The 21,368-nt window shown below is 44.7% G+C and overlaps 1 protein-coding gene across 5 annotated transcripts in view; it reads left to right on the top strand.

Annotated features, from left to right (window-relative positions):
• The first annotated feature begins 298 nt into the window (after positions 1-298).
• Positions 299-21,368, top strand: part of sestd1 (SEC14 and spectrin domains 1) — a 153,856-nt gene continuing 132,786 nt past the window's right edge. Inside the window, exon 1 of one of the 5 annotated variants that reach the window (XM_069935853.1) lies at positions 299-384. The gene's annotated coding sequence lies outside the window, so the exon portion shown is untranslated. Of the gene's footprint in view, positions 385-582; positions 674-11,468; positions 11,485-21,368 lie in introns of those variants that run through there. The other 4 variants (XM_069935856.1, XM_069935857.1, XM_069935855.1 and 1 more) reach the window with 4 other exon arrangements.

Here is a 21,368-nt window from a genome sequence, read left to right as displayed (position 1 = left end):
AGGGGAGGGGGCGGGACGGAGGGGAAGGGGAGGGGGGCGGGACGGAGGGGAAGGGGAGGGGGCGGGACGGAGGGGGCGGGACGGAGGGGGCGGGACGGAGGGGGCGGGACGGAGGGGGCGGGACGGAGGGGGCGGGACGGAGGGGGCGGGACGGAGGGGGCGGGACGGAGGGGGCGGGACGGAGGGGGCGGGACGGAGGGGGCGGGACGGAGGGGGCGGGACGGAGGGGGCGGGACGGAGGGGGCGGGACGGAGGGGGGGCGGGACGGAGGGGGCGGGACGGAGGGGGCGGGACGGAGGGGGCGGGGGCGAAGTCTGGACGCAGGCGACTGGCAAGGGATGCGATTGTCGCCCGTCCCGCCGAGCAAGAGGAGGAGAGGAGGGGGTGAGTTCATTCGGCTGCTCGCGCGGGGGGGGGGGGGGGGGTGGGGTGGAGGGGGGGGGGGAGAAGCCGCGCGCCTGCAGGTGAAGCGGGGCAGCGGGGCTCGCGACGACCTCACCCTGCGCGCGCAGCCGAGTCTCCACGGGCAACAAAGGAGGGCGTCCGCCCCGGGCCGCTCCCTCCCCCCCCCCCGGGCCGCTCCTCCCTCCCCCCCGGGCCGCTCCCTCCCTCCCCCGGGCCGCTCCCTCCGTAAAGTCGCCGCTGGGACTCGGCCGTCCGTCCGCTGCCGCTGGTAATACAATTGCTTTCCCTTTTGGAAATTTATTCCTGGCTATAAAACGACGGGGGGGGGGGGGGGGGGATAGGTGGGGGAGGGGGTTCACGGGGTGGGGGGGTGGGTTTGGGGGGGGGGGGAGTAGGCCTGAGCCGGTGTCGGGATGGGGCTTTGTTTCAGGGGCAGCGCCCCACTGCCTCTCCGGCTCCGAATCCCCCCCCCACTTCGGGGCAATATCTGCCTCCCTTGACCCTGTGGGTGGAAATATCTGCGCCGTTGCATTTTGATTCCACCCCCCCCCCCACAGCCCCCCCCTCCCCCACAGCCCCCCCCCCCCCCCCCCCACCCCAGACCCAGGGACTGGACGTCGACTTCCTGTGGGCTGGGAGAGAAATGAGAAACCAGGCTGGGTTCCCCAACTCAGCGTGTTGGTCGGGGGGGGCTGCACTGGAGGGGGTTAATGGGGAGAGAGGGGCTGCACTGGAGGGGGTTATGGGTACAGGGGGGGCTGCACTGGAGGGGGTTATGGGGAGAGGGGGGCTGCACTGGAGGGGTTTATGGGGAGAGAGGGGCTGCACTGGAGGGGGTATGGGGAGAGGGGGGCTGCACTGAGGGGTTTGATGGGGAGAGTTGGGCTGCACTGGAGGGGGGTTATGGGGAGAGGAGGCTGCACTGGGAGGGGTTTATGGGGAGAGAGGGGCTGCACTGGAGGGGGTTATGGGGAGAGGGGGCTGCACTGGAGGGGTTTATGGGAGAGAGGGGCTGCACTGGAGGGGGTTATGGGGAGAGGGGGCTGCACTGGAGGGGTTTATGGGGAGAGTTGAGCTGCACTGGAGGGGGTTATGGGGAGAGAGGGGCTGCACTGGAGGGGGTTATGGGGAGGAGGGGGCTGCACTGGAGGTTTTTATTGGGGAAGAGGGTTGGCTGCACTGGAGGGGGTTATGGGGAGAGGGGGCTGCACTGGAGCGGGTTTATGGGGAGAGTTGGGCTGCACTGGAGGGGGTTATGTGGAGAGAGGTGCTGCACTGGAGGGGGGTTATGGGGAGAGGGCTGCACTGGAGGGGGTTATGAGGAGAGGGGTGGACTGCACTGGAGGGGTTATGGGGAGGGGGTTGCCGCACTGGAGGGTTTTATGTGGAGAGGGTGTGGCCACACTGGAGGGGGTTATGGGGACAGGGGGCTGCACTGGACTGGGTTTAGGGGAGAGGGGGGCTGCACTGGAGGGGTTTATGGGGAGAGTTGGGCCTGCACTGGAGGGGGTTATGGGGAGAGAGGGGCTGCACTGGAGGGGGTTATGGGAGAGGGGGGCTGCACTGGAGGGTTTATGGGGAGAGTTGGGCTGCACTGGAGGGGGTTATGGGGAGAGAGGGGCTGCACTGGAGGGGGTTAATTAGGGAGAGGGGGCTGCACTGGAAGGTTTTTATGGGGAGAGGGTTTGGCTGCACTGGAGGGGTTATGGGGAGAGGGGGGCTGCACTGGAGGGGTTTATGGGGAGAGTTGGGCTGCACTGGAGGGGGTTATGTGGAGAGAGGGCTGCACTGGAGGGGGTTATGGGGAGAGGGGGCTGCACTGGAGGGGGTTATGAGTGAGAGGGGTGGACTGCACTGGAGGGGGTTATGGGGAGGGGTGGCCGCACTGGAGGGGTTTATGGGGAGAGGGTGTGGCACACTGGAGGGGGTTATGGGGACAGAGGGGGCTGCACTGGAGGGGGTTATGGGGAGAGGGGGGCTGCACTGGAGGGGGCTATGGGGAGAGGGGGGGCTGCACTGGAGGGGTTTATGGGGAGAGGGGGTGGCTTGCACTGGAGGAGGTTATGGGGAGAGGGGTGTCCTGAACTGGAGGGAGAGGAGAGTGGGTCTGTTATCCTTGGATTTGTATGTGGAAGGTCTTGTTTGACAAATTATATTGAATTTTTTGAAGAGGTTTCAAGGTTAAGGCAGTGTATGTTGTCAATGTGTATTTCAGTGAAGTCATTGACGAGATTCCATGGATGGTTAGTTATTAATGTTCAATCGTTAGTTGTGAATATCGAAGTGGTAAAATAGATTGAACAGTGGCTGGATGGGAGATGTCAGAGTGGTTGGTGAATAACTGTCAGGATGGAAGCCTGTGACTCATGGTGTGCCTCAAGGATCTGTACTGGGTCCATTGTTGTTTGTTATATGCATTAATGATCTAGATGATGGGGTGGTCAATTGGATTAGAAAGTATGCTTATGCAGATGTGTTATAGATAATGAAGAAGGTTTTCAAAGCTTGCAGAGAGATTTTGGCAAGTTAGAAGAGTGGGCTGAAAGTTGGCAAATGGAGTTTAATGGTGAAAATGTGAGGTGCTACATTTTTGTAGGACTAATCAAATTAGGACATGCAGTGAAACCTCGTTAGAACGCGATTCGTTAATCCATGGAATCGCTTATAGCGCGGGTATCTGCGGACCCCAAACATTGATTTTAGGATTGCCAGGTAACAGTGGCTAACAGCCACAAACTCAGAATGGACTCATGGCTCATTTACAAGATGTTGATGTTAATATGTGGAGTTTAAAGGTCTTATTCTAGGGTTTGTGTCACAGTATTCTGTTTTCCTGCTTCCTGAATCATGACATATATGCATCTGTTCCACGACTCGGCTGTAACGTGGTATGAAATCTTGGACCCCAACTACCGTGTTCTAATGAGGTTTAACTGTATATGGTGAATGGTACGACGTTAAAGAATGCAAATAAAAAGAGAGATCAAGGAATAATGGTACACAGTTCCCTGAAGGTGGAATCTGAGGTGGATAGAGTAGTGAAGAAGGTCTTTGGAATTGTGGCCTTTGTAAATCAGAGCATAGAGTATAAGAGTTGAGAGATAATGTTAAAAACATTCAAGCCATTGGTGAGGCCAAATTTGGAATATTTTGTTCAATTCTGGTCACCAAATTATAGGAAGGATGTGAACAAAATAGAGAGAGTAAAGAGAAGATTCACCAGAATGATACCTGAGTTTCAGCACCTGTCGTAGAGAAAGGCTAAACAAGTTGGGTCTTTATTCCTTGAAGCATAGAAGGCTGAGGGGCAATTTGATAACGTTTTAAAAACTTTTGAGGGGGTTAAATAGAGTAGACGTGGATAGACTTTTTCCAGTGAGGATAAGGGAGATTCGAATTAGAGGACATGAGCTGAGAGTTGGGTCAAAAGTTTAGGTGTAACACAAGAGAGAGTTTCTTTACTCAGAGTGGTGTCTGTGTGGAAAGTGCTCCCAGTGGAAATAGTGGAGGCAGGTACAAAAAATTGGATAGCTATATGGATGGAAAGGGTATGGAGGATTATGGGCAGAGTGATGGTCAATGGGATTGGTAGAGTGTAAGAGTTTTGGTCTGGACTAGAAAGGCTGTAAAGGCCTGTTTTCATGCTGTAATTGTATGGTTCTATCTCATGTGGTCACAGGGGTAGGTCCCAAGGGTAGGATTGGTGGGGAGGGAGGTGTGGACAAGAGAGCCACGGAAGGAGCGGTCCGTGCAGAAGGCGGAGAAGGAAATGCGTCCAATGGTGGGGTCACGTAGTAGGTGGCAGAAATGGCGGAGGAGGATGTGTTGGATGTGGAGGCTAGTGGGGTGGAAGGTAGGACAAGAAGAATCCTGTACCTGTTGTGCATGATAGTGGAGGGGGCCAGGGCAGATGTGCGGGTAATGGAGGATATGGTGGTAGAAGGGAAGCTGCGTTGTTTGAAGAAGGAAGGTACCTCTGATCTGGCATGGAAAAAACTCATCCTGGGTGCAGATGTGACAGAGACAGAGGAATTGAGAGAATGAAATTAAATCCTTATGGGTCAAGGTGGGAAGAGGTACAGTCGAGGTAGCTGTGGGAGTTGGTGGGTTTCTCATTATGGGTGCAGTTTCAACGGAGATGGAGGAATTGATAGAATGGGGACAGGTGTCTCATCCTGGGTGCCGGTATGACAGAGATCTGAAAGTGGAAGGCACATGTTTAAAGGAGAGAAGGGATCATAGGGCAGATTTTTCCACATAGAATGTGGTGGGTTTCTTAAATGAGGTAATAGATTTTACACAACGTGTAAAATCAAAATTTGGACAGGGATGATAAAGATTGATAGGGGCCAAATGCAGGTGAATGGGATTATCTTGGCTGGAATTGGGTAAAAAAGACTTTTTACATGTGGTATTTATAGTTCCATAGATTCATAATGTGAAAATGCAAAGATTGTAAATAGTGTTTCCATAAACTGGACTGTGCATAGTTTTTGTATGATTAGCTGGATGTGTAAACCTATCAATAAATAGATTTACTTGATGTGGAATGCAAGTGTTGAATCCCCACAAATGCTCTCCACTTCTTAATTCAGATAAGTTATGCACATATTGTCACAATTTAACATGTCTGAAATGTCCAGTTGGTATGCATGTGGAGTTCAAACCTTCAGAGCACCAAATGCCACACAATGCTTTTTAACTACTCCATGATTAATCTAGGTTTTAGTGAATGATCCACATTACTGGCTTAACTGTTAAATGTATCATAATATTGGAAAGGGCTTAATTGGAGAAGGGCTAATTACGGTGGGTTGAGGCAGGAACCAGTGAGAGTAACTTGGAAACATGTTCAAGTGTGAAAGTACCAAACTAATGTGGAAGTAATGTAGGGATCACTTGTGCTCGGGATAGGTTTGTCTCACTGAAACTCGGAACAGATGGTAGGAAAAGGAAACCTTGATTAATCCAGGTGAGGCAGCTGGTCAAGGGGAAGAAGGAAGCGTACTTTAGATATAGGAAGCAGGAAACAGAAAGGGCTCATGAAGAATATATGGTAGCCAGGAAGAAGCTTAAGAAAGGAATTAGGAGAGCTTGAAGGAGGCATGAGAAAAGGCCTTGGCATGTAGGATTAAGAAGAACTCAAGGTATTCTATGCGTATGTGACATGAAACGCAATAGGCTGCAGACACAGTGATTGTAGTAAACCTACATCCACATGGCTGCCAAGTTCCACTCTGAGCTCTAATTTTCTTGGTCCATCTCTAGCAACATTCTCCATTTCCTCGCTCTCTCTGTCTCCATCTCAGGAGAAAAATTCTCGACAAAATCTATAAACCATTGCTACCTTGACTGCAGCACTTCCCACCCTGTTCCCTCTAAGGATTGCATTCAATTCTCTCAATTCCTCTGTCGCATCTGCACCCAGGATGAAGACTTCCATGCCAGATCATCAGAGGTGTCCACCTCCTTGAAACAACATGGCTTTCCCTCTGCCCTGGCCCCCCCTCTACCCCCACACAAGAGGATTCCTCTTGTCTTTACCTACCACCCCACAACACGTCCTCCTCCGCCATCTTCTACGTGATCCTACACATCCCCTTCTCCACCTTCTGCAGGGACCACTCCCTCCATGACTCCCTTGTCCACTCCTCCCCACCATTTATCCCCTTGGGATCTATATCTGTGACTGCAGGCAATGCTCGACTTGCACCCACACATCTTCCCTCAGAATCATTTGGGGCCCCAAACAGTCCTTCCAAGTGAAGCAACTTTACTTGTGAATCTGCAGGGGCCATCTACTGCATCCAGTGCTGCTTCTGTGGTCTCCTCTACATCGGAGAGACTGGACACAGACTGGGAGGTCGCTTTATTGAGCACCTTAGTTCTTTCTGCTGCAATAGCATGGATCTTCCATTGGCCACCCATTTCAAATTTGAACCCCATTCCCTTGCCGACATGTCTGTCCATGGTTTCATGTGCTGCCAGACTGAGACCTCCCGTAAATTGGAGGAACAACACCTCATCTTCTGACTGGGTACCCTCCAACCTGGAGTTAATAGTGACTTTTCTGGCTTTCATTAAAGCCCACCCTCATCCCCTTCATCCCTCAATGTCTCTCCGTTTCCTGTCTCCTTTAATACAGACATGATAAATTCTGCCTAGTCCCTTATATCCAATGAACACCTTTTGTTGGTCTGGATTCCTCCTGTATTGTTTGAATTCTGAGACTTTCTGATATATCCTGCTTCTTCCTTTTCTGATTTTTCCTTGAAGAAGGGCTCAGGCCCAAAATGTCGGCAATATATCTTTGTCTCCTATAGATGCTGAAAAGACCAGCTAAGTACCTCCAGCATTTTGGTGTGTTTCCTCTATGAATGTGAAGAACAGAAGGATGACGAGAATGAAGATGAGGCTGCTGAAGGATAAAGGAGGCCACATGTGCCTGGAGTTGAAGGAGGTTGGGGAGGTCCTAAATGAATACTTTGCTTCAATATTCACAAGAGAAAATGACTTTGATCAGAGTGAGGTTGGAATAGGACAGGGTTGTGTGCTGGACAATGTTGAGATTAAGGAAGACGAAGTGTTGGATCTTCTTAAAAACATTAAGATAGACAAGTACCAGGGGCCGGACATGATATACACCAGGTTGCTGTGGGAAGCGAGGGAAAAGATGGTTGGGGCAGTGGCCACAGGGGAGGTGCCAGAGGATTGGAGAATGGTAAATGTAGTCTGAAGAATGGCAATTGTAGTCCACTTATTTAACAATGGTAATAGGGAGAATCCTTTGAATTATAGACCAGTGAGTTTTAATGTCAGTGGTGTGCAAACTATTGGAAAGGATTCTTAAGAATAGGATCTGTAAGCATTTGGAGAAGTACAGTCTACTCAAGGATAGTCAGCATGGCTTTGTGAAGGGAGGTTGTACCTCACTAGTCTAATTGAGTTTTTTGAGGATATAACAAATGAAACTGATAAAGGTAGGGCAGTAGAATTTATGGATTTTAGTTAGGCATTTGACAAGGTCCCCCATGAGAGACTTGCTCAGAAAGTCATGAGATCCATGGAACCTTGGCTGTGTGGATACAACATTGGCTTGCATGAAGAAAGCAGTGGAAGGAAAGTATTCTGCCTGGAGGTCACTGACTTGTGGAGTTCCATAAGGATCTGTTCTGTGACCCCTGCTTTTTTGTGATAATTTATTTAATAAATGATCTTGATGAAGAGGCAGAAGGATGGGTCAGTAAGTTTGCGGATGATACAAAGGTTGGAGGAGTTGTGGATGGTTCTGGTATTTTACAAAAGGGAATAGGTAGGATGCATAGTTGAGTGGAAAAGTGGCAGATGGAGTTTAGTGCGGTTGATAGGATAGTTGTTAAGGCCTATGGAATTATAGAGGAATCGAGTTCAAGTGTCATAATTTTGCAACTTTACAAATCTGTGAGACCACACTTGGAGTTTTGTGTTCAGTTCTGATCACCTCATTACAAAAAAGACGTGGAAGCTCTGGAGATGATGCAGAGGAGATTTACCAGGATGTTGCCTGGATTGAAAAATATATTTTGAGGCAAGGTTAGCAGAGCTGGGATTTTGTTCTTTGGAGCGTAGAAGGATGAGAGGAGACTTGATAGAACTCTACAAGATTATGAAAGGCATAGAGAAGGTGGACAGCCAGGGCCTTTTTCCCAGGGCAAGAATAGCAAACACCAGAGAACATATGTACAAAGTGAGAGGGAGAGAAGTTTTGAGGTTACATCAGGGGTAAAAAAAAAAATTTCACGCACAGAGTTGTGGGTGCCCGGATTGCCTTGCCAGGGATGGTGATGGTGGCTGAAATATCAATGGCATTTAAGAGACACTTAGGCACATGGACAGAAGAAAAATAAGAGGGTTATGGGGTAGGGAGGGTGTAGTCCTTTTTTAATGAATATATTGGTCAGCACAACCTTGAGGGCCGAAAAGCCTGCGCTGTCATCTTCTATGACTAGATGTCACTTTGGTTTGTTGCAAGCCCAAAGGACCCCAGACCCAGCAGCAATAGATATTCACCAAGACAAATGGTTACTTAAACAAAATTTGCTTTTATTTATCTTTTAAACATGAAAATCGAAACAAACTTTAACTTATCTATTATTAACTTACTTAACCCCCTTCTAATTTACACGTGTGTGTAAATTTAAGAAAGTTCTTTGGTTCACAGTCCAATCTCACTTCTTATTCAAGTTCATTAGTTGCAGGCAATTCTTATACTGTGCACAGAATTTAACATGTATAAAATTCAGCAGGCTTTTATACTCAAAGGGTAAATGGTTACTGCTCAGGAAGGTTCTTGTTGGTTTTCAGAGAGAGATGTGTGTTGTTACAGGACATCCACAACTGAGGTACTTTCCTCAGTCACCTCAGTGTCTTGCTGACGAAACCTGTCCCATCAGGGTTCTCCAGATGAGAACCTCTTTCAGGTCACCACAGAGTTCCTTTTTGTTTCACTTAATCCAAGTGAAATATTAGACAGTTAGTCCTCTCCTCTTGCATGAACCAGAAGACTGACTAGGCCATCTTCCACACTGGAGCTTCTTGCCAGCCTTTTTTGTCAGTTGGCTGACACTTCTCTCTCTCTCTCTCGCTCTCGCTCTCTCTCTCCAGTATTTCAAATAAGATCTGTTTGAAGTGTTTGTATGTAACCCTACTCTAACCAAGAATTTCAGTTCATGATTTGTTGCACAATATTAACTAACACCAGTATAAGAGATATGTTTGGTGATCTTTTGAAATTTAATCGAGACCCTTCCTATTTTATTGCAGAAATATAGTTAGAGTAGGCCATTTAAATTGGTCGGTTTTGACATTCAGCAAGATCATGTGATCTGTGAAAATTCCATACATCTTTGAATACTGTCTGATTAACAGAAATCCTTCAAGATTTGACATGCAATTAATATGTGAACCAATGTCTTCTACAGTTTGAAGAATTCCAAGCGTGCACACTTTGTGTCTCTTCAGTTTTTTCTTGAAAGGATTGGCTTGTAATTCATTCCTGACTTCTACTGCTCAGTCTCTGTGCTCCACTAAATCCAGTAAAGTAGCAGATTGCAAAGCTTCTCTCCCAGAGGAACTCAGTGTCTTTTACGCCCGATTTGATGACCGTAACAGTGAAGAATTACCCTTCCGCACCCCCATAATCCCATCCTCTCCGTATCTGAGGATGATGCGCGTGCTGCCTTCAGGAGAGTGAATCTGAGGAAAGCATCTGGCCTGGTTGGAATACCTGGCTGAGTATTAAAGATCAGTGCTGAGTAGGGTGGCCTGATTTCCAATTTTAGGCAGTACGGTCTGGCTTTTGAGCCCTCTGTTTGGCGCCACCTCGAGCCGGACGCTAATTTGTCCTTCATTTGGGGATGTGTGCGTGATGAGGGGGGAGCGTGACAGCAGTGCACAAAGGTTCTTGGTATACAGGGGGGGGGGGGGGTGCTATTTTAAATTGAATCCCCCCACCCGTCCCTGGTATTATCGACCCCCTGGGAATTATCGACCCCCTGAATGGGCCCATTGATGCCTGAGGGTCGATTTCAACCACTTTGGAGATCCCTAACTTGCATCAATAGTGATGAAGTGTTTTGAAAAGCTGGTGATGAAACAAATCAGCTCTTATCTGAGCGGTGACATGGATACATTCCAGTTCGCCTATCAAAGTAAGAAATCTACGGTGGATGCCATCTCACTGGCCCTACACAAAGCCCTGGAACACCTGAACAACAAAGATGCATACATCAGGATGCTCTTTATTGACTACAGTTTAACATTTAACACCCAATATTCCCTCAAAATGGATCAAACTCCAAGACATGGGAGTTAAAACTCCACTGTGTAATTGGATCATGGGTTTCCTCATCTCCAGTCCACAATCAATGAAGATTGATAAGAACTTCTCCACAATCTTCATCAGTACCGGAACGCGTCAGGGCTGCATTCTTAGCCCTCTGGTCTACTCACTTTACACCTACAACTGTGTGGCTTGGTACAACAATAACACCATCTACAAATTTGTCGACAATACCACAGTAGTGGGTTGTATAAAGGAAGTGGATGAGTTGGGATACAGGATGGAGATTGAAAACTTGGCTGAATGTCATCAAAACTAAGGAGCTGATTGTTGACCAGGAAAGGGAAGCCAGAGGTGTACAATCCAGTGATCATTGAGGGTGTCAGAGGTGGAGAGGGTGAGCAAATTTAAGTTCTTGGGAGTCACTATCTTGGAGGATCTTTTCTGGACTCAACACACCAATGGCATCGTGAAGAAATCATGTCAGCACCTCTACTTCCTCATGAGTGCAGAGGTTTGGTATGAGACCAGAAACCCTGGAAAATTTCTACAGATGTGTGGTGGAAAGTGTGCTGACTGGCTGCATCACAGTCTGGTGTGGGAACACCAATACCCCTGAGCGTAAAGCGCTTCAAAATGTAGTGAACATAGCCCAGGACATCACAGGCAAAACTTTCCCACTATTGAGAACATCTACAGGGAATGCTCCTGTTGGAGGGGCAGCACTAATCAAGGATGCACATCACCCAGCACAAGCTCTGTTCTTCCTGCTGCCATCAGGAAAGTGATGTATGTGCCACAAGACTCGCACCACCAGGTTCAGGAACAGTTGCTACCCTGCCACCTTTAGACTCAACGACAAACTCAAGGGCTCTTACTTGTGGTCTTTATTGATTTTCTCTTGTTCTCTCTGTATGGCACAGTTTATTTAAGTTTTCATCTGTTTACAATTCTTTTCTTTGTTTACATTTACTCTGTGTACAGTTTACTTTTCGCACTGCCAATTAGTGGTAATTCTGCTGCGCTCGCAGAATAAAGGTATCTCAGGGTTGTCGTGCATGTACTCTGACAATAAATCTGAAATCAGTCTGTGCATTTTCCTGGCTTTTCCCTGGTGCTCTGTCCAATGTCCCAATGTGTTATTTGGAATGTTGTTGGTGCCTACAGGAAGGATATCAATAAGATTCGAAGAGTGCAGAGAAGATTTACTAGGATGTTGCTGGGTCTTCAGAGTTGGGTTACAGGGAAAGATTAAACAGGTAAGGACTTAATTCCTTGCAGTAAAAAGAATGAGGGGAAATTTGATAGGTTTACAAGATTATGAGAGGTATAGACAGAGTGGATGTGAGTAGGCTTTTTCCACTTAGATTGGTGGATATAAATACGAGAGGTCATATTTTAAGCTGAAAGGGGAAAGGTTTTGTGGGAACCTGAGGGAAAAGTTCTTCACTCAGTGTTGGGAGTAGGGAATTAGCTGCCATCTGACGTGATGAATTTGGATTTGATCTTGTATTTTAAGAATAAATTAGATAGGTACATGGATGGAAGGGTTATGAAACGAGAGCATGTTGGTAGGATCTGTGAGATGATGGTCAGCACAGACTAGAGAGGCTGAATGGCCTGTTTTCTATTCTGTAGCATTCTATGATTGGTTAAACCCCCTTCTAGACATCTCCATTTTTGGAGAAAAATTACAATGACCATTTAACACAAATGCACTGATTCTGACAGCTACGTAGATTACACTTCTTATAAAGACTCTGTCACTTATCTACAGTATTGATGAAAGGTTTTGGCTCAAATTATCAATCATTCTTTTTCTCCTTCTGATGCTGCTCGAGCTGCTGAGTTCCTCCAGAAGATTGGGTGTAGTTTCAGATTCCAGCATGTGGGATTGCCAGTGTATTCTTGGGATGAGGCAGATATCATTCTCCATGTGACTTTGGTCTGTTCTCTCCTCACCCATCCTCTCAACCCCTGAGGCACTTTCTGCCACAATCACAGAAGGTGCAAAACTTTTTCTGTCTTTCCTCAGCTCCACAGCTCCATACAGGGTCATAAACAGACCATCCATGTATAAAAGTGTATTCACCTTATCCAACCTAATCTACTGCATTTGGTGTAAATCTCAAAATTCTGTAGATACCGAGGCTTTTTTTTAAATACTTTATTTATTCAACATATATAATGTCAAAAATTAAGAACATTATAACATAGTTACATAATAGAATATTAACAAGTATATGTTGAAAATCTATTTATAAAAACTAAAATAATAATATCTAAAAACTAAAAAAAACTACAAGCTACAAAAAAAACTTGAATAACCCACCCTCCCTCAAGTTAATCTGATACCAAAACTAATGTATAAGATATTTCATTATAAAATGATTATATAAAATAATTAAATTGGATTGCATCAGTTGACATTCAAAGACCGCAAAAACATCATAAAATAATTATATTTTTCAGGAAAATTTCACTGATCAAAAAAAAATTAATAAATTCATAATTTTAATTTTATTGTTTTTGCATACGAACCCCAAATTTGCAAAAATAAAAAAATATTTATCCCTTAAATTATATGTAATTTTTTTCTAATGGAATACAACTTTGAATTTCAGCATGCCATCTTGTCTAAGGTTAATGAAACTTCAGATTTCCATGTGACAGTGACACATTTCCTTGCTATTACTAAAACCAGCATAACAAACTTTTATTAGAAATCCAAAAACAATAATTTAGGAGTTACACTTTCAAAATTTCCTAACAAAAGCAATTTGGGACTTAAAGGAAAATTCACTCCCGTTACACGTTGTAGAAATTTACTAATAGGAACCCAAAAAGGGTTAACCTTTGAACAAGACCACGTAGAATGAAGAAAAGTTCCAATTTTTGTTCCACCTCTGAAATACTGATCCGATAAATCCGATCTCCATCTACTCAATTTCTCAGGAGTAATATATAAATGACGTAAAAAAATTATAATGGAATAATCTATATTGTACATTAATAGTGTTAGTCATAACTTCTTTACACAAATTCTGCCAAACTTGTTGATCTATTATCGTGTCTAAATCTCGTTCCCATCTTTCTTTTGAATTAAACAACCTATTTTAGGTGTCTATTCTTGTAATAATATATATGCAATTGAAATACATTTTTTAACCGTTCCATCAACTATAATTTGTTCCAAACTTGAAAGATCTTTTAAAGTCATTTCCAGTCCAAATTTCTCTCAAAAAGGCCCTCAATTGAAAATAACAAGACACCGAGGTTGAAGTAAAAAGACAAAATGCTGGAGAAGTTCAGCATGTATCTTTGCCTTTGCGACATGAAGGATATTGATTGATCTGCTGTGTCTCCAGCATTTTGTATTTTTACTGCATTTGGTTGTTATCCCTCCTGTACATCAGTAAGACCACATGCATATTGGGGAACACTAGCAACTTCTGTCAGTCATTTTAATTCTCATTGTTCGTAATTGGATTTATCTGTCCTCCGAGTTATCCATTGCCAAAGAGAAGTTAAACTTAAACTTGAAGAGCATTGGATTCAGTCTAGGTTACCTAAAACCCAAAAATGAGCATTGAATTTTCTAAATTTAGGTAACACCACCCTAATCTGGTTTCAGTGTTTACATTCCTCATTCCCAATTTTTAATTTAAAAATCTATCCCATCCTCCCTTGACCTTTCCTCTGTAATAATCGTGTTGCCTATGAAGATACAAAAATACACATCAGATCCACAAAATTTTATTTGAGTAATGCTCGTGGGAATGAATAGTATTAATGTCAAGTAGCCAGTGCTACCCTGGTTAATAACAGAATTTCATTTGAAGGTTGCAGTGAGAAGGTGCAGTATATATGGAAATTTTTATCAGTCAATCTCTTATAAATTAATAAGCATATCTCTTTGAATTTGTTTGAGGTACATTGTTTCATGTCTTAGCTTAACACATCTCAGGGTGTACTTTCTTAAAAAATGGAAATGATTGACGTCAAACAAGTATTCACATGAACAAGTCAATTTGAATAGATTTCATTTCTTACATACAAATGAGTTACTGAATGGGAAGTTCAGTTCCAATAACTTGCTTTGTATTCCTGAGATTTAGACTTTAATGATCACATGTAAATTTATCAGTCTGGGGAAATAATTGAATCTTTAAGAAACTCAAAGGAAAGGAAACATTTCCTCAATTTCAAAGAGAAAATATAGCTTATTAGTGAGAGAAGTTCTTTGCTTTCTGTAGTCATCTTGATAGATTGTTATCAGTAGGCCCTTTTAAAATGGGGTTAACCAGGTAATTTACCAGGTTAATGACCTGGGAATCAGGCAATTTGAAAGGTCCTACCGGCAAGCCCGACATCGAAAGTGATCTGAAAAACTGGGAAAACTTACCAGGGCGTCGACCTCCACTGATTTGAAAGGATAAAATGGCTTACCTGGTAAATATAGTGATGTCAGTGCTTGTGTGTGTGCATCAGAGAGAACCCCTGGCTGGCGCAATGCAGGATCAATGGCTGTCTTCCTTACCCATAATCCACGTGCCGTTGGACCTTCTCTGGTGCTGGCAGAGCAGTTCCAGCAGTTGATGGGCATTACTCCCGCATTGTTGTCGCTGCCATCGTGGCAACAGCACGACACGGCAGCCCCCCCCCCCCCCCCCCCCCTGTTATTTTTGTCTGGTTTTAGGGTGGTTTGTGTGCCTGATTGGGGTTTAAATTATTTGGGCATCTGGCAACACTGCTGCTGAGTAAGGGGCGGGATCCCCCTTAAATCACCGGGTTATCGATTTAGCAAGTAAGTTAGCCTGAAGTTTGAAAGGACTGGGAGGTGCCAAATACCCGATAACCTTACCCGGGCCCCAATAGGGCTACCCAGGTCGTGGCAGTTTGAAAGGCCTAAGTAACTCGGTCATTAATCAAATGGGAACAGGTTCTGTCAGATCTCTAAGTTGCTGTGAACTTGTTGAATAATTCATTTAGGAAGTGGCTTTGAATAATTAATTTAAAAGCTAATTTATCTTGTGGGGGTGGTGGGGGTGGAGGTGTCTGTTTTGAGTGAACATGTGGCTTCTTCTAACACAGGTTTTAGCTAGGGAATTCTGTATTTAATAAAAAGAAAATCAGTGATGCTCTTTCTCATAACTGTAATGTCTGGACATCATAAAAAATGCAAACCAACATCTCTACCTGTGACTCCCATTCATTTGTCCAGTATCCTATCTCCTTTTGGTCCTTCCCCAGCCCTCCCATCCCTTCACACACTTTTCATGCTTGCTATCTCCTCTTTTAACTTGCGCCTCGAAAGGGTCCTGACTTGAAATGTTGATTGATCCATGGATGTTGCCAGATCTGATGAGTTCCCCCATTTTCTCATTGTTTGCTCAAGATTCCCGCTTCTTCAGTTCTTGTGTATTTCTTTTGTAAATTATTGCTACTTTGCATGGAAGAAGCAGAGTGAATTGATTGGGCAGGTGAGAGGGATCGGTTATTGGGAAACCACTGATGAATGAGATTGTTGTGCAACCTGATCGACCATCGATAAATAGTAGTTCTTAACATCTGTCCATTTGTTTTCCTTCAATAATAAAAATGTAGTATCATCAAATTGCCCTTCAAATTTCTAAATTCCTGGACATTTAATCCTAATTTGTATAATCCTAATTTAACCATAGATCTCCATGGAGTATTCTGGGAAATCTGGGCTGCACTTCCTCTAATCTAAGCCAATATATCTTTTTTTCAATATGGTGTCCATAACTGTAAGTCCTAGAACTGAGTCCACTTGATTTATCTTTAAAAATGTAGGTTTGCATTTCCATGATATTTGTGCAAGGACCCACAATTCTGTGGTTACTAATGACTCTTGTTTACGTTTGATGAAACTTGGTACCAAAAAAAAATCTGACATGTGCTGATATTGAAAAGTTTTCGGCACAGTTGATACATTGGTATCAAGTGGTATATTCTAGACAATATTAATAAACCTGATTGTCAACAACATTGAAAATAAAATGCCGTTTTTCATCATCTAAAATCTTTGATATCATCTGTCATTGATTTCCCAATTGGTTTGGCATGTTATCTTAATTTATTATAAATAGCTGAATTTTGTGATTTCATAACATGAAAACCATCTGATGATGGAAGCGTTTCTTGTTATATACATTGTGCAATGTATATATGTACAAAAATTGTTGCTGCAGCCAAACACGTACTTAAAAAAAACTGCAATGGTGTACTTTAAATTAAACTAAAAAATAGATAATAAATATAAAAGATCAATAGATAATAAATATTCACAGTTATCATACTGCAAACAAAAAGTGGCATAGTGCAGAGCAGCCTTTTTGTGGTGTTGGAGCAGTCCATGATCAGTCTAACAAGGGCAGGTTCAAGAACCTGATAGATGTTTGGGAGGGAGAAAAAAACTGTTCTTAAACCTGAAGGTACTAGTCTTCTGTACCTTCTTCCTGAAAGTAGCAATGAGAAGAGATTGTGACCTGGGTGATGGGGGTCCTTTATGAAGTTGGATACTTTACCGAGGTAGCACTTCGCTTGGATTTCTTCAATGGATGGGAGACTACATGGATTTTAACTTGCACTAATCTACCAGATACAGCAAAGTATATCATGTATGTTGCATTCATAATGTATTATGTGACAGTAAAAGCAACCTTGAACCTATTGACTTGGTCATTGGGTTTTATCTGGTACGGGAGGAGTACCTGGCCATGCACCGAAAACCTGTGTATTCTCAGTCTCTCACTCTGACAGAGTGTGGTACTCACCTGTTTCAAATAAGCTTCAATTGTGCCGGTACACAAGAAGAAATGGAAACCTGCCTAAATGATTATTGACAAGTACCACTCACATCCAAAGTGAAGTGTTTTGAGAGGCTGGAGGTGAGCACATTAGCTCCAGTCTGAACAGTGCAATGGATCCATTCCAGTTTGCCCACCATAGCAACAGATCTACAGCAGATGCCATCTCACTGGCTCTTCAGTAAACCTTGGAACATCTGAACAGTAAAGATACATATCTCAGGAGTGCTACCTGTGCCATATGCTAGTAAAGCTAAAAATAGGAAGTTAATGCAGCTAATGAGATGGTGCAGGAGAGAGGGCTTCATGTTGCTGGACAATTGGGCTCTGTTCTAGGGAAGGTGGGACCTATTCTGACCGGATGGTTTGCACCTGAACTGGAAGGGGACTAACATCATTGTGGGTAGGCTTGCTCGTGCTGCTCTGGGGATTAAACTAGATTGGTAGAGGGATGGGAACCAGAGTGTTAGAGCAGATAGTGAGGTGGAGGAGGATAAAGGTCATGCGAGGACTGCATGGGTAGACAGAAATCAGAGGTTTATACATGATAGAAATATTCAGAATTGTATTTATTTTAATGCAAGTTGTATTGTCGGAAAGGCAGACAAGTTTTAGGGCGTTGATTGGCATGTGGGATTATGACATTATTGCTATTTGTGAGACTTGGTTGCAGGAGGGGCAGGACTGGCTGCTCAGTGTTCCGGGATTCTGTTGTTTCAGACATGATCGAGGGGGATGGATGAAAGGGGGAGGAGTGGCATTGCTCGTCAGAGAAAATATCACAGCTGTGCTTAGACAGGACAGCCCAGAGGGCTCATCTACAGAGGCTGAGGAACAGGAAAGGTGTGACCACACTGATAGGGTTGCATTATAGACTGCCCAATAGTCAAAGGGATATTTAGAGGTATCATTGAGAGATGATGCAATACTTGATCTCGTATTTGGGAACTAATCAGGTCAGGTGGCAGAAGTATGTGTAGAAGAACATTTTGGTGTAGAGTTTGCATGTTAGGATTAAAGGCAAAGCTAATAGGCTCAGGGAACTTTGGTTTTCAAGAGATATTGGCAATCTGGTTAAGGAGAGAAGTGTTTTGCAGGTATAGGCAACAAGGAGTAAATGAGGCATTAGAAAAGTATAGAAAATACTCAAGAAGGAAATCCACATGGGAGGCTAATTCCGAAGGTGGGACACTAGGTATCATCCATGGAGAGGTTGTAAACTGGATTCAAAATTGGCTGAATGGGAGAAGATAGAGTGGTAGTGGATGATTGCTTCTCAGACTGGAGGCCTGTGGTGTGCCTCAGGGATCGGAGCAGGGACCATTGTTGTTTGTTGTCTATATTAGTGATCTGGATGATAATGCAGTAAATTGGATCAGCAAGTTTGCTGATGACACTAAGATTTGAGGTGTTGTGGACTTTCAGAGCTTGCAGAGGTTTCTGGAAAAATGGGCCAGAAAGTGTCAGGTGGAATTTAATGCAGAAAATTGTGAGCTGCTGCATTTTGGAAGTACAAACCAAGGTAGGACATGCACAGTAAATGGGAGGGCATGGAGGAACAAAGAGATCTGGAAATTCAGATACATAATTCCCTGAAAGTGGCATCACAGGAGACAGGGTTGTGAAGAAACCTTTTGGCATGTTGGCCTTCATAAATCAAAATAATGAGTACAGGTGTTGCGAAGCTTATGGTGAGGTTGTACAAGGCACTGGTGAGGCCAAATTTGGACACTTGTGTGCAGTTCTGGTCACCTAACTACAGGAAGGCTATCAGTCAGATTGACACAGTGCAGAGAAGGTTTACTAGGATGTTGCTGGGTCTTCACAAGTTGAACGGAAAAGATTAAACAGGTTTGGACTTTATTCCTTGAAACATAGAAGAATGAGGAGAAATTTGATGCAGGTTTACAAAATTATGAGAGCTATAGACAGTATGAGCAGGCTCTTTCCACAGATTAAGAGAGATAAATACAAGAGGACATGGCTTTAGGATGAAAGGGGAAAGGTTTAGGGAGAACACATGGGGGATCTTTTTCACTTGGAGTGGTGGGAGTTTGGAACGAGTTGCTATCTGATATGGTAAAAGCGGGCTCAATCTTAAATTTAAAAAATAAACTGGATAGGTACATGGGTGGAGATATCTGGAGGGTTATGGAACAGGTTCAGGTCAGTGGGTCTAGTGGTATGATGTTTTCAGCACAGAGTAGAAGGGCCAAATGGCCTGCTTTTGTGCTGTATTGTTCTATGGTTCTCTGGTTCGATATATCAGGATGTTCTATATTGATTACAGCTTGGCAGTCAATACAATAATTCCCTCAAAACTAATCAGTAATCTCTGAGACCTTGTCCTCAATGCCCTATTGTGCAATTGGTTCCTGGATTGCCTCACCTCTAGACCCCAGTAGTTTGAATTGGGGGGGGGGGGGCAGGAAATTCTCCCACAATCTAGATCAGCACTTGAACACCTCAGGGATGCGTATTTGGTCCTCTGTTCTACTTGCTCTTTTAAACCTCTGACTGTGGCTAAGTACAACAGCAACACCATATTCAAGTTTACTGATGACACTACCATCATGGGCTGTATAAAAGGGATAATGCAAGGAAGGAGATTGAAAATTTGGCTGAATAATGTATTAAAAAATACTCTCTCACTCAATGTCACCAAGGCCAAGGAACTGATGGTGGACTTGAGGAAAGGAAAATGAGAGGGGTATGATCCAATAATCATTAGGGGATTGGAGGTGGAGAGTGTTAGCAACTTTAAATTCTTGGAAGTCACTATCTCAGAGGACCTGTCTTGGACCCAACTATTAACGCTATTGTGAAGAAAGTACAATAGCGCCTCTTCTTCAGGTGTCAGTGAAGATTCAATATGTCATCGGAAACCTTGGCTATCTTCCTCAGATGTGTGGTGGTAAGTGAGCTGACCAGCTGCATCATAGCCTCGAATGGGGACACCAATACCTCTGAAGGAAAAATCCTGCTAAATTTAGTGGACATAGCCCAGAACATCGCAAGCAAAACTCTTCACATCATTGAGAATATCCACGTGGAACACTGCCGTCAGACAGCAGCATCAGTTATCAAGGATCTGCTCACCCAGGGCATGCTCTATTCTTGCTGCCATCAGGAAGGAGATACAGTTGCCACAGGACTCATACCATCAGGTTTGGGAATAGTTGCTACCCCTCAACTATCAGAGTCTTGAACAAGACTCATTTTTCTCATTATTTATAACTATTGAAATCTGCATTTGCTAAGTTTGTTTACAGTTATTGGTGTAGAGATTGCTCACCCTGAAAAATAATCTGTGTTATATGTTATGTATGTAGTCTGACAATCAAAGCAAAGCTCGAGGATGCAATCCGCCTCACGGACTCGTCCCCTGAAACCCTCTGGGATCAGCTGAAGACTACCATACTGCAATCCACTGAAGAGGTACTGGGCTTCTCCTCCAGGAAAAACAAGGACTGGTTCGACGATAACAGCCAGGAAATCCAGGAGCTGCTGACAAAGAAGCGAGCTGTCCACCAGGCTCACCTTACAAAGCCGTCCTGTCCAGAGAAGAAACAAGCCTTCCATCGCGCATGCAGCCATCTTCAGCGCAAACTCCGGGAGATCCAAAATGAGTGGTGGACTAGCCTCGCCAAACGAACCCAGCTCAGCGCGGACATTGGCGACTTCAGGGGTTTCTACGAGGTTCTAAAGGCTGTGTACGGCCCCTCACCCCAAGTCCAAAGCCCGCTGCGCAGCTCAGACGGCAAAGTCCTCCTCAGCGACAAGATCTCCATTCTCAACCGATGGTCAGAACACTTCCAATCTCTTTTCAGTGCCAACCGCTCAGTCCTAGATTCCGCCCTGCTCCAGCTCCCTCAACAGCCCCTAAGGCTAGAGCTGGATGAGGTCCTCACCCAGGATGAGACATATAAGGCAATTGAACAACTGAAAAGTGGCAAACCAGCAGGTATGGATGGAATCCCCCCAGAGATCTGGAAGGCTGGCGGCAAAACTCTGCATGTCAAACTGCATGAGTTTTTCAAGCTTTGTTGGGACCAAGGAAAACTGCCTCAGGACCTTCGTGATGCCATCATCATCACCCTGTACAAAAACAAAGGCAAGAAATCAGACTGCTCAAACTACAGGGGAATCACACTGCTCTCCATTGCAGTCAAAATCTTCGCTAGGATTCTCCTAAATAGAATAATTCCTAGTGTCACCGAGAATATCTCCCAGAATCACAGTGCGGCTTTCGCGCAAACAGAGGAACTACTGACATGGTCTTTGCCCTCAGACAGCTCCAAGAAAAGTGC

Source organism: Narcine bancroftii, chromosome 4 (assembly GCF_036971445.1).
Source record: "Narcine bancroftii isolate sNarBan1 chromosome 4, sNarBan1.hap1, whole genome shotgun sequence".
NCBI classification, from domain to species: Eukaryota; Metazoa; Chordata; class Chondrichthyes; order Torpediniformes; family Narcinidae; genus Narcine; species Narcine bancroftii.
This window is presented reverse-complemented; position numbering and strand designations above follow the sequence as displayed.